Raw genomic sequence first — 14,049 nt, forward strand, 5'->3', positions numbered from 1 at the left:
TGAGAGGGCTTTTCACGTTTATATTTGGTATTCTAGTTGCAAGAACTTTTATGGCATCAATAGAAAAGGTTGCCAATCTGGAAGTGTGGATTTCAGTTGCTGTAGCAGGGTGATTACAGTAACATGGTGCTGTAGCGCTAGTTTGTTTGTTTGTTTGTTTGTAACGCCACATACAACAATATTCCGTTGCCCTGTAAATAGCCGAGTCTTGACCAAACAAACTGGTGATTGATATTATGAGCATCGTCCAGCGTCGTCGAGGCATGATGGCACGCCAAATCTTTAAGCATGGCCGGCCCATTAACGGAGAATACTCTTACAATTAGCATATGTTATGTGCCTGATATAACACAGGGGTGTTGTAGGAGTAGCAGTAGCAGTAGCAGCATGAATAACGCTCCCTACAGTTGTTCAGTGACATCACAACGTGTGACTGACGCAAAACTGGGGGAAAGGTTACCACCATTCGTAGTTGTTGTGGTAGTAGTAGCAGCAGCAGTTGTAACAGCGGTTTGGTCTTTGTGGTAGTAGTCGTAGTGTAGTAGTAATAATGGTAGTAGTAGTAGTTTTAGTGATGGTGGTGGTGGTAGTGGTGTGGCAGTGGTAGTAGCAGTAGTAGTACCACCACCATCATCATAGTGATGGTGATGATGATGGTGGTGGTGGTATTAGTAGTAGTAGTAATTGTAGTAGTAGTAGTAGTAGTAGTAGTAGTAGTAGTAGTAGTGGCGGCGGCAGCAGCAATAGAAGTAGTAGTAGTAGTAGTAGTGATAGTATGATGGCGGCGGGGCAGTAGTAGTAGTAGTAGTAGTAGTAGTAGTAGTAGCAGTAGTAGTAGTAGTGGTAGTAAAGTACTGTCGGAAATTGAAAAAAACCTGTTTTTGCTGTTACTCTGTATCCCTAAAATGTACACAATTGCAAATAGCATATGTCGAAGTAACCCACATCGGCCTAACTGGGCGTTCAGTGGATGCGTAATAGGATATCCACAAAAGCATGTTTACTCGTACTATCGGGCAAACCTATAAAATACGAATAGCTGCTTAAAACAATAGATCAGACTATAGATGAGAATTTGGTCGCTCGGCCAGGTATGATAACGGACCGTCGACACACCGATCATGGAATGCACGTGCTGCCTACATTTTATGTGTGTTGAATATGTCTCAAATATTGATTAACATCTAACGTGTCTTTTTTCATAAAGTTTATGTTGAGATATGTAAAACAGCATGATACCCATAGAAAGGCTTAAATCAGCCATCGTATTAAATGTCTAAAATTATATAGGTAGCATGGCCACCCGAAGATCGACAGGACTGGATATTATTTGTAAATTGTTACTTCCCCAGTTTAATTCCCCTAAAGGATTATCTTATCCTAGCTGATATCTCTATCCCCCAACCCGACCCCAACCATCGTCTGCGACACCCGACCTGGTTTTGCTTTTGAGACGACCCCCCATGTCTGTTTGTTTTTATAGTGGTAGTATAGTGAGACTCCATGGAAGCTACATCTTTAGTTTCACAAGTAAAAATATTACTTTGTACGTCAGCGCACACTAATTTGCATCAAGCCAAGTTCTGTTCCAAATAAGTCGATTTGGACTTAGAAAAAAACCACATTGCTCATTTCTGCACTAATCTCTCCTCCTATCTCCCTACCACCGAACTTAGTTTAACAGATATTTCACACTTTCACAGATTAACTACATAAATTGTGGATCTGAATGCGAAAAAATCGGTTGTTTTTTTCTATTTCCGACGGTAGGCTACTTTAGTAGTAGTAGTAGTAGTAGTAGTAGTAGTAGTAGTAGTAGTAAGAATCGTGTACAGCGTCGTTAATATCTATAATGGGTTGAAGATATTCCGTACACTATTTTATAATGTTGATTTTGACACCCTTTTATGTTGGACTTGGCCAAGTGAACCTCCGAACAGTGAGCTCAACACAGTGTTCCCACAAAGAAGGGTGAGAAGAGTTACCTCCCTCTTATAGTTGACCTGACAGTCTGAGACCACGCACGCCGCTGTGTCGACCGTGGTTCTATGATGATTAGCAGCTTACTGTTACTACAGCATACTTCATATCAATACTACTTACTGTTACTACAGCATACTTCATATCAATACTACTTTCTGTTACTACAGCATACTTCATATCAATACTACTTTCTGTTACTACACCATACTTCATATCAATACTACTTTCTGTTACTACAGCATACTTCATATCAATACTACTTACTGTTACTACAGCATACTTCATATCAATACTACTTACTGTTACTACAGCATACTTCATATCAATACTACTTACTGTTACTACAGCATACTTCATATCAATACTACTTACTGTTACTACAGCATACTTCATATCAATACTACTTACTGTTACTACAGCATACTTCATATCAATACTACTTACTGTTACTACAGCATACTTCATATCAATACTACTTACTGTTACTACAGCATACTTCATATCAATACTACTTACTGTTACTACAGCATACTTCATATCAATACTACTTACTGTTACTACAGCATACTTCATATCAATACTACTTACTGTTACTACAGCATACTTCATATCAATACTACTTACTACAGCATACTACAGCATACTTCATACATCAATACTACTTACTGTTACTACAGCATACTTCATATTTATACTGCTTTCTGTTACTACAGCATACTTCATATTTATACTGCTTTCTATTACAGTACTAATACCATGCTTGAACACATCATACTTCATACCTATGAAACACATTATTAGTACAGCATCTGTTATATAACTACATATTCATCACTACATATTCATATCTATACCGTACTTGATTACGCCCTCCCTCTATCTATACCATACTTGATAACGCCCTCCCTCTATCTATACCGCACTTGATAACGCCCTCCCTCTATCTATACCGTACTGGATTACGCCCTCCCTCTATCTATACCGAACTTGATTACGCCCTCCCTCTATCTATACCGTACGATTACGCCCTCCCTGATTACGTACCTACAGCATACTCTATCTATACCGTACATGAATACAGCATGTTTCATTACGCCCTCCTTGGATACTACATACCTATACCGTACTTGAATACATTGTACTGCATACTTCATATCTATACCGTACATGAATACAGCATGTTTCATATCTATACCGTACTTGGATACAGCACACTACATATCTATACCGTACTTGAATACAGCATGCTTCATATCTATACCACACATTATTACTACAGCATCTGTTATATAACTACATATTCATCACTACATATTCATATCTATACCGTACTTGATTACGCCCTCCCTCTATCTATACCGTACGTGAATACAGCATACTCCATGTCTATACCGTACTTGAATACAGCATACTTCATATCTATACCGTACATGAATACAGCACACTTCATGTCTATACCGTACATGAATACAGCACACTACATATATATACTGTACTTGAATACAGCATGTTTCATATCTATACCGTACTGGAATACAGTTTACTTCATATCTATACCGTACATGAATGCAACATGTTTCATATCTGTACCGTACTTGAATACAGTTTACCTCATATCTATACCGTACTTGGATACAGCACACTACATATCCATACCGTACTTGAATACAGCTTACTTCATAATAATATACTCCCCATCAAAAGTTTAGACTCACTAGTGTAAATGTAGCCACTTACTTCAGTCAACTGTTCTGAACTAGATTTTGTAAAATAATCCATACAGTTTAAAGGTACTGTTTATACATGAGCTGATGTATTGTAAAACAAATTCGTGACGTTGAAAAGTTTATTGTCATGTGTTCAATAAATGATGAAACTCGGTGAAAAATGGCGATTCTTTATCAAAACTTTACACCAAAACGCAGCTGTTCACATGCACGATATTTGCACATGCTTTTCAGCAATTTGATGCATGATCCTCGTGCATTAAATCTGCATAAGGTTTGCAGATGTTTCCCGCAAGTAAGTGAAGAAATTCATCCTCGTTGTAACCATATGTACATACATAACTTATAGTGATTGATTTAAGCGAGTCTAAACTTTTGATGGGTAATATATATACCGTACTTGAATACGGCATGCTTCATATCTATACCGTACTTGAATACAGCACAGTTCATATCTATACCGTACTTGAATACAGTATACTTCATATCTATACCGTACATGAATACAGCACAGTTCATACCTATGCTGTACTTGGATACAGCACACTACATATCTATACCGTACTTGAATACGGCATGTTTTTATATCTATACCGTACTTGAATACAGCATGTTTCATATCTATACCGTACTTGAATACAGCACAGTTCATACCTATGCTGTACTTGGATACAGCACACTACATATCTATACCGTACTTGAATACGGCATGTTTCATATCTATTCCGTACTTGAATACAGCATGTTTCATATCTATACCGTACTTGAATACGGCATGTTTCATATGTATACCGTACTTGAATACAGCATGCTTAATATCTATACCGTACTTGAATACAGCACAGTTCATACCTATGCTGTACTCGAATACAGCAGACTACATATCTGTAGCACATTGTTTTACTTATACATGCATGTATAACACTCAGAAATAGAATTTACAAACGTTAAGCATGAAGGTTACGGCTCATCGTTTGTTATAGTTCACTATTCCAACAATACAGACTATGAATTAGTACTATTACGTGAAATGAACAACTGAATAAAAGCAGTGTGTATGAATCATTATCGCATAGTGATGACACCAGGTGTTCGCGCAACGTGACGGTAAAACCCGTCACACAAAATCAGGGCTATTAATGAAAAACTGGATTGGGTTTCAACCCTGCTGTAATTATAGACACTGTGTAATTGTACTTGGTAATATCCCAACGTACTGAGAAATCCCCAAGGTGACCATGTGAGAGGAGTACGACCAGGAGCACGGCGTTCGTGCTGTATCTTTTTCGCAAACCCGTGAACACCAGGTCCCGGAACGGCTAGATCGATGCTTATGCTATTGATCACTGAATTGTCCGGTCCAGCCTCGATTATTTACAGACAGCCACCATATAGCTGGAATATTGCTGAGTGCGGCGTAAAAAAACAAAACAAACCCAAACCACACAGGAACGGCTACTTGATGAACCTGTAATGCTCTATGAATTCTCTCTCTCTCTCTCTCTCTCTCTCTCTCTCTCTCTCTCTCTCTCTCTCTCTCTCTCTCTCTCTCTCTATATATATATATATATATATATATATAGGGGCGGTGGGTTAGTCTAGTGGTTAAAGCGTTGGCTCGTCACGCCAAAGACCCGGGTTCGAATCCCCACATGGGTACAATGAGTGAAGCCCATTTCTGGTGTCCCCCGCCGGGATATTGCTGGAATATTGCTAAAAGCGGCGTAAAACCAAACTCAGTCAGTCAGTGTCTCTCTCTTTCTCACTCTCTCTCTATATATATGTGCACATGTGCATCAATATTCCATGTCGTCCTTTTGTTACCTATGTCGTGTGGATTTTAGTGCATTTTTACAAACTTACGTCCATGGAATTTACATCGATTTACTCTTACTTCAAGATAATCGGTTTATACAATGGATATATTCTATCTGTGAGGTACCTGAAGCGTATATATCTATATATATATATATATGTGTGTGTGTGTGTGTGTGTGTGTGTGTGTGTGTGTGTGTGTATGTGTGTGTGTGTATGTAAGTATGTATGTATATATAAGTACTCAATTCTTTCAACTGCTATAGTCATTCTGTGTACGTATATAGCATAACAGATAATGGTTCACTCTAGTAATATGAGAGAGTGGGTATGCTTTTATGACGTTTTAGCAATAATGAACCAATATCAGAAAAAGGCTTCACACGTTGTATCCATGTGGTGAATGCACGCCGTGTATACTAGACTAAGCAACAGCTCCGACCCTCTGTGATATGAAGATCCGGGCTTGAATTGATCTTCAGCAACCCATGCTTGTCGTAAGAGGCGACTAACGGGATCGGGTAGACTAACAACTAGTCTCTGAAATGAACATATTTTACTGAAAAAAGTTCATAGTTAAAAAATTAAAATATAATGAAAAGGAGCCCTGAGACTTTCTTCATTTTCAGAAGCTCCCTGAAGCTGAGGAAGTCTGGACTTGCCACATTTTCTAGACTTGCGTTGGCTTTCTTGAATATATTTGCTTCAGGGTCTGTACGACAGGCTAGGGATCGGGTGGATGACTTACATGTCATCGTATTCAAATTGCTTAGATTGATGGTCATGCTGTTGATCACTGGATTGTCTGGTCCAGAATCAATTATTAGCAGGCCGCCATAAAGCTGCATGGAATACTACTTAGTGCGGCGTTAAACAACAAACCAACAAACCAACTACTACTACTACTACCATCACCACCATCAACAACACCGCTATTACAACTGCTGCTGCCACTACTACCACAACAACTGCGAGTAGTGGTATACATTCTCGCCAGTCACACGTTGTTGTTTTGGTTTTTCTTGTTGTTTGTTTGTTTTGTTTTGTTCGGAACGTGCACTTGATCTCAACACCACTCGGTCTTTCCTCGATTAATCTTGGGCATAAATTGGTACCATTTGGTGTCTTGGGAATATTTTGTAAAGATTCAAAAGGCTGACAACCGGTTTCCACGCCAAAACGAGAAATTTCACTGGCTGAAATTTGCGCAATAAGCGCAACAATATGGGCTCTGTCAGATGCGGTGATTCAAGAGAAATGACACATCCACATGTAGCAGACGACAAGCCTCGCGCGCCCAAGTGACGTCACAGAAACGCCAGACGACATTTCTTCCCGATTATGGTAAACACTTGACAGAGCACAAAGTTGGATACCAAAGTCACAGAAGGCCGCCAATGTAAGTACATACTTGAAAGTAGTCCTTATCTCAATAGATTTATTAACAAACAGTTATTAAATAGTGTCACGTTAACTCGTATAACTCAGCTGTTCCTTGTCCCTAGATGGAGAATGGCCACATAGGGCAAATGACTGTTGACCTACATCTGAGCATCTCGACTCCATGCGAGGACAAACTTGTAAACATACTATACATTCTCAACTCTGCTAGACCCTTACAATCCTGGCAGTTGGAACTTGTTGGTCGCATTTATGCTTTAAAATATTCTGCAAGTGGTTGATTTGGAATAGTCTAATTTCGATTTTTCATGTCTCCAATAGATAATGGCTATTCCTCTTTGTTTACTGACTTACAGATTCATCTGCTGAGATGGAACGGACTTATGTAAAGCATGAAAACTGAACGAAATGCTTTTTGTCAATGAGTATAACGGATATAGTTCATGTTGGACTTCATTCAAATGATGCAAAGTCTTTCTTCCAATTGATATCTTTATAAAGCTTGCCTCATAAGGCCAGACTACATAACTACACAGGAATTAAGGCTTTATGATTTTGAACATTGAAATACGTTAGCTTTGTCAATACATTATGTTTATATGGTTTCTCATTTTGGTATATTTGACCCGTGAAGGTCCGGGTTAGAATATTGATCTTCAGTAACCCATGCTTGTAGTAAGAGGCGACAAACGGGATCGGGTGGTCAGACTCGCTGACCTGGTTGACATATGTCATCGGTTCCCAATTGCACAGATCGATGCTCATGCTGTTGATCACTGGAGTCTCTGGTCCAGATTCGATTATTTACAGACCGGCGCCATATAGCTGGAATATTGCTGAGTGCGACCTAAAACTAAACTCACTCACGCACTCATTACGTATATTTACAATATCCTAAAGAATTAGGGGTGTGTTAGGTTCTAAGTATGGTGTTTGTTTGTTTGTTGTTTAACGCGAGTCGACAATCAAGTGATTGACATCAGTATCCACTTTGGATACGATGACTTTCATCAACCAAGCAATTGAGCCAGAACACCGACCCTGCTAGGTACCACTTAAAATAACTATCGGTTTCTGATGATCATTTCTAACACGGGTTTTCGAGGTAGCAGTTGCCTATGGATTGTCGTTCCCAATAACACGTGTACACAAACACTAACTCACTCATACACTCACGAACACTACTCACTCACGCTCTCATACAGACACTCCTTCACTGAGTATCGTTCTATGCAAAGTCTCGCCATCTCGCCATGAAGAAAACTACATGTGTTCAATTATTTACTGTGTAATTCGAGGTCTAAAATAGAGGAATTAATATCTACATATTTTCGAAAAAATATTTCACCAACTTTCCAGCTCCTTATCCATGCGAGAGAAATATTATATTAAACGAACACAATTAACTGTTTACATCATAACTAAAAATATTCAATGCCGCCAGAACCGTAGTCTCCCTCAAAGACAAATAACACTACAAAACAGAAACCAGTAGTTCTCAGAATCTTTTGTTCACCCCCATTTGGTCGAACTGTACCTTCCCACGCTTCAGGTTCCGCAACGTCCCCTTCCTCCCCTACCTACACGACGTCCCAGGGAAGGAACCTTACACCATGTGTTAGATTAGAATCCCTCTCCCCCCTTCCGGAATGCCAAGGGGCTCCAGACAAGCATAAACATCCTATACCATCCACTTGCCCCGCTCCCCCTCCCTATTTCTGTAGGATACCAGGGTAATTACTTTCAATTGCGCATGTTTTCTCATTTCAATCAGGTCATAGAAAAACACATCTATCATAGTAAGAGACCAACATCTACTCCGTTAAATTAACACAGTTTGCGACTATATCGTTGCTAAAGCATCCAAATATAATTATAATACAAAGGCGCCAAGACTTTCTTCATTTTCAAACCCTGAAACTTCAGAGACTTTACAAATATCACCAAGACAGTTGTCTTTGGATTTTGTGTTGAGTTTTAAGAGACTGACAAACGGTTTCCACGTCAATGAGAAATTTCATTGACTGAGATTTGCCAAATTGACTTTTACTGCATATATTTGATTCATCGTCTGTATGACGGTAACCATGTACATTGTACATCAACCACTCTGTTGTATACAGTTTTATGTAAATATCACGTAAAGCACCATGTATACAATACCTTTTTCTGAATAACAGCGTCAAAATCATTTCAATATTCATATGACATCTCTACAAAACGACTAATGCTTAGTCTCTGAATATATATAATTTTGATAGTAACATATAAACCCATTTAAATTGAGAAGGAGCCCCAGTGAGTTGGGAGATTCTGAACCTGGGGAATCTAGACTTGCTTCAATAAGAGCTTTACCACTGCAGGGACGGCTAGGCAGTAGGGAAAATAATGTGTTCAAGGACTCTGAGGCAGACTGTTTTGTCAAGATCAAAGTCTATTGTACATGACAATGTCATGAGCATGCGCTCATGAATCAGCTTAAGCTTCAAATAAATTGAATAAGTGAGTGAGTGAGTTAAGATTTTAAGTCACATCGGCAATATTTCAGCCATATCATGACTAAATCAAGTTATAAATATATTAACAATTAAAGGTAAATTATAAAATTCTGTCAACGAAGGACAGTAAAACAACTAGATTATCACAGGTATAAATATAAAACTAGTTATTAAATCTAAAATATTTTAACTATACATGACAATACAATATAAAGACAGGCTATAGATTGCCAACGACTGAAGGTAGATCACCATACTAGGGACCATTGGGACTTACAGTACATTTGCTTCCTGCATGGACCCTAGCTGGATTTACACCATCCCCTCAGCCGTTAGCAATTTAGACACATCTAGCCATAAATTTAAAAAGACACATATACTACGATTAAAAATAGTGGAAAGTTTGAATTTACTTTGAATGTTTGTGGACTTACGTACCCTCTCAGGAGAACAATAATTTTACAGTACTTTATCCCCCTTTGAAGATACAGCCACTAACAATCTGAGTTACTGATGATACCGGGTGTTAGTGAAAATATGACCCCGCGGATCATGTACTCGTCACAAACAACACATGTCCGCAAAAGTTAAACCATTTGAAGAATTTGACCTTTAAACGCATTCGCTGGAAAATTGGAACACTGTGATCCAAAGTACAACCTACGCTGGTTATTTGCGTTGAGATATGGTGAGTTTGAATTACCATAATGGACATGATTGATACTGTACCCATCTTTGACCTTTAGGTGGATTTCATAGGTCACTGTCATTAACAGTGTGATCCAGCATCAACAGTAAACTTGCTCCCCTAAATGTAGTCTCTCTCACAGTCAAGGCTACTGCCTAGCCCTCCTAGTCTGTCTCACAGTCCCTGAACCACATTAATTTCCCTACTGCCAAGCCCTCTCTGCAGTGCTAAAGCCCTAAATAAAGCAAGTCTAGATTTCCTCTGGGCTCCTTTTCAATATAAATGGGCTTGTTTGTTACTATCAAAATTATATATATTCAGAGACTAAGCCTTAGTCTATAGCCCTCCCTGCAATGTTTAAGTCTAAATGAAGCAAGTCTAGATATCCCCAGGGAATCTCCCATCCCACTAGGGCTCCTTTTCAATGTAAATGGGAATAACGCAAAATTCAAGTTATAAGTTAAGGGTGGTCCAGCCAAGGTCAAAGCATGGTAAGGCAAGATTGAAATTAAGAGTTCTTTTGGGTTTATCATAAATAATTTTACTTTGCAGATTGATATTCCAAATAAAAGAATTACATATTTTTTACTAAATCTCTGTCTATGCAAGGACCGAACAATCGTGGATGTATTTACACGTGTATTCTTTAGGAATATCATATAGTGAAATTAGTTGACATTAAAATTTCAGTGCAAAAACCCTTTTGGCGTCACGGGCAAAAATTATATGAATGGACCATTAAAATCAGTGATGACACAAGGTGTTCAAAAGGACACTTTATTCTCTTCACGGTCTTGTATGTGGTGCCCTTTTATAATGATAATAAATCTTAAAGAGGCAAGTCTAGATAAACGGACAGTACAAGTCTAAGGACGCCAGTCTGTTTGAGGGATATTTATATTTTTAATCATATGAACTATAAATTATTACCTTATATACTTGTGCAAGTATGGAAGGGCTGCTTGAATAAGTGAGACAATTATAAGACTTCAACGCCAGAAAATAACAATTTTCGATTATCCGCCGAAACAGACCCTTTCTTGGCGTTAAAGCTAAAATTATGAAAGTAAAAGGTAAACGTCTATGAGTGGCTCACTGACAATCAATAATCACACCCGGTGTTTGTCAACAATGGTTATGCCCTACCGGTAGCACCCATCACCCAAACACGTCACATGACATGCACTACGGAGCCCCGTCAACAAACCAGGTAATTAATCAAGCGGAGGGCCAGACAATCCCAGTGAAATGATTTTGTTGACATCAAAAACTACATTTATTTGTTTATGCAAACCGTCTGAGTGGCGGGTGCTACCGGTAAAGCAGAATAATGCCCAACGTTTTGGCTAATTCCTGGTGTTATTATAATGTTCAGGGATATATTCATATATACTCATGCCAATAATGGTTGTCACCCCCTACCCATCCCAACCCCCCACACACACACACACCACACCCTCTCAATTTACAAAATTTGAAGGGGTGACAGCCATTATTGGCATGAGTATATTAGTTTTTCCAATACCTTTCCTTTTTACGACCAAAGAGATAATCCAAACTGAATATTCTTTTTGTGCTTGTGTTATATTTATGAACATGTGTGAAGCCCATTTCTGTCCTCCCCTCCCCGGCCGTGATATTGCTGGAATATTTTGATAAAATCGGCGTAAAACTAAACTCACTCATTCACTTATATCAATAAAACCCACATAACGACCACACAAAGTGTTTGCGGGAATAGTAAACGTCTCCCGTCCTGGTGTCACCCGTCACAAACATGATACTAGTTTCAATATACATGTATACTACCCATCAAAAGTTTAGACTCACTAGTGTAAATGTAGCCACTTACTTCAGTCAACTGTTCTAAACTAGATTTTGTAAAATATTTCAAAAGACATACATTTTAAAGGTACTGTTTACACATGAACTGATGTACAGTAAACAAATTGGTAACGTTGAAAAGATCATTGTCATGAGTTCAGTAAATAATGAAACTCAGTAAAAATTGGCGAATTCTTAACAAAACTTTACACCAAAACGCAGCTGTTCACATGCACGATATTTGCACTCGTGCAATTCATCTGCATAAAGTTTGCAGTTGGTACCCTGAAGTTAGTGGAGAAATTCATCTTCGATGTCACCATATATATGTACATAACATATAGTGAGTGCTTTAAGTGAGTCTAAACTTTTAATGGGTAGTATATATCCTACAAGGAACTGGCCTTTAAACTACATATTAAAAATACATGTCATGAAATAATGAATGACACAGAAAATCGTTGATGATTTGGATGGATAGATACACACATCAAACTCGATGGTTGTTCGGAGTGACGACAGCTCACACATTCTTGTCATTCCTCACCCAATTAGTGCTATAGCTACATCCTGTAATTACCTTGAAGCATGTCCACCACGCGACTTGGACTAATTTGGCAGTTATATGTCATGTTAATATTGACGAGTGTGATTGATGCTCTTCAAGGAAGTATGTTCCTGGCAGCACAGAAAACTTATCACACCAGGAGCATTAGTCGAAACAAATATATCCAAGATAGCCCATGCAAGTCTATAATATGTGGCAAATCTAGATAACCACAGTTTCTGGAATTGAAGAAAGTCACTGGGCTCCTTTTCATTTTATTATATAATTGTAATTTAGAAACCGTATTTTCTGCAAAATATTTGCATTTCAGAGACTAGTTGTTAGCCTATAGGATCATGTAGTGTTCCGAATATAGGAATGTATAACTTTTATGATAACTTCACTCTTTTGACTTGTATCCTGTGGTCGTTAAGGTAATTGATTTGCCTTTGCATGTGTTTGTGCCACCGATCGGAACAGGATTCACTCACCTTTACGCGAACACTTTGTATCATCAGTATTTAACAGTGACCTATAGACACGTGGTTTATGATGTGATCGGAATCGTACAATCGTCTCTAATTTTCGTAGAAATTTCCACTAATTTGTGGAAATTGTTTTTTGTCGTTTATCCAGATAGCAGATGGAGTAAACGTCCGTAAAGGGAGTCTATGTTAGACTTCTGTAGTCTTATATAGAGGATAGGCTCTCTGATTTCAGGAGCACCGACATTTGACCTGCTTCAGGAAGCTCGGGGTTGAGTTATGGCGAATTTGTTTGCCTGAGTACAGTAAGAAATGTGCCAGTCAGCTCCCCCTCCCACGGAGAACGACGTCACTTTTGCATCAGCGTCTTGAAAACAACTGCATCTGCAAATGATTAAACTAAAGCAAAGTGCAGTGCATTCATTATCCACAGCATGCGGATCAAAACAATGCTTTAATCTCACTGCCTCCTGTGAAAGTCCTTTTTTTACACCAACAGGCAAGTGTTTGTCACTAACTTTATAATGTCTTGATAACACCGAGTGACGACTTGCTTGAAAGAACCATGACTTTCTATTGTTTAAGTGGGACTGTTGGGTAGCCTAATGGTAAAAGCGTTCGCTCATACAGTCGAAACTCCGGGTTCGATTCCCAACACTGATACAATGTGTGAAGTCCATGGTTTTTGTCGTGTCTGGATATTGCTGTTGGAATATTGTAAAAAGAGGCGTAAAACTCAACTCACTCACTTTTGTTAAACTGGCAGTATTGTATCGATTCGCTGTGCAGAGTTGGCTCTCTTAGGCGTGTTAGAAACCTCTGAATAAAGTTGCGGGGACCTAATTTGTCCTGACTGTGTTTCTGGGTTGTCAGCACCATCCACGTGCTTGTAGAGTTGCCTCCCCTTGGGACAGTAGATGCCTGAGATCGTGGGTTTGAATCCGAATTGACCCGATCAGGTTTTTAGGTTTCTCAGCACCAGGCCCGGTCTCACCAAAGAGGTAAACATCTGAGACATATAAACATCACTTTGCAAACTCGAACACTCTCCAAACTCGAACACTCTCCACAGCAGCAATAC

At 38.8% G+C, this 14,049-nt stretch overlaps 1 protein-coding gene across 1 annotated transcript in view; it reads left to right on the top strand.

Annotated features, from left to right (window-relative positions):
• Positions 1–6,818: 6,818 nt before the first annotated feature.
• Positions 6,819–14,049, top strand: part of LOC124272442 (innexin unc-9-like) — a 43,854-nt gene continuing 36,623 nt past the window's right edge. The window contains exon 1 of the mRNA XM_046707613.1: positions 6,819–6,924. The gene's annotated coding sequence lies outside the window, so the exon portion shown is untranslated. The remainder of the gene's footprint in view (positions 6,925–14,049) is intronic.

This window comes from Haliotis rubra, unplaced genomic scaffold (assembly GCF_003918875.1).
Source record: "Haliotis rubra isolate DU_JTF1 unplaced genomic scaffold, ASM391887v1 Scf17, whole genome shotgun sequence".
NCBI lineage: Eukaryota > Metazoa > Mollusca > Gastropoda > Lepetellida > Haliotidae > Haliotis > Haliotis rubra.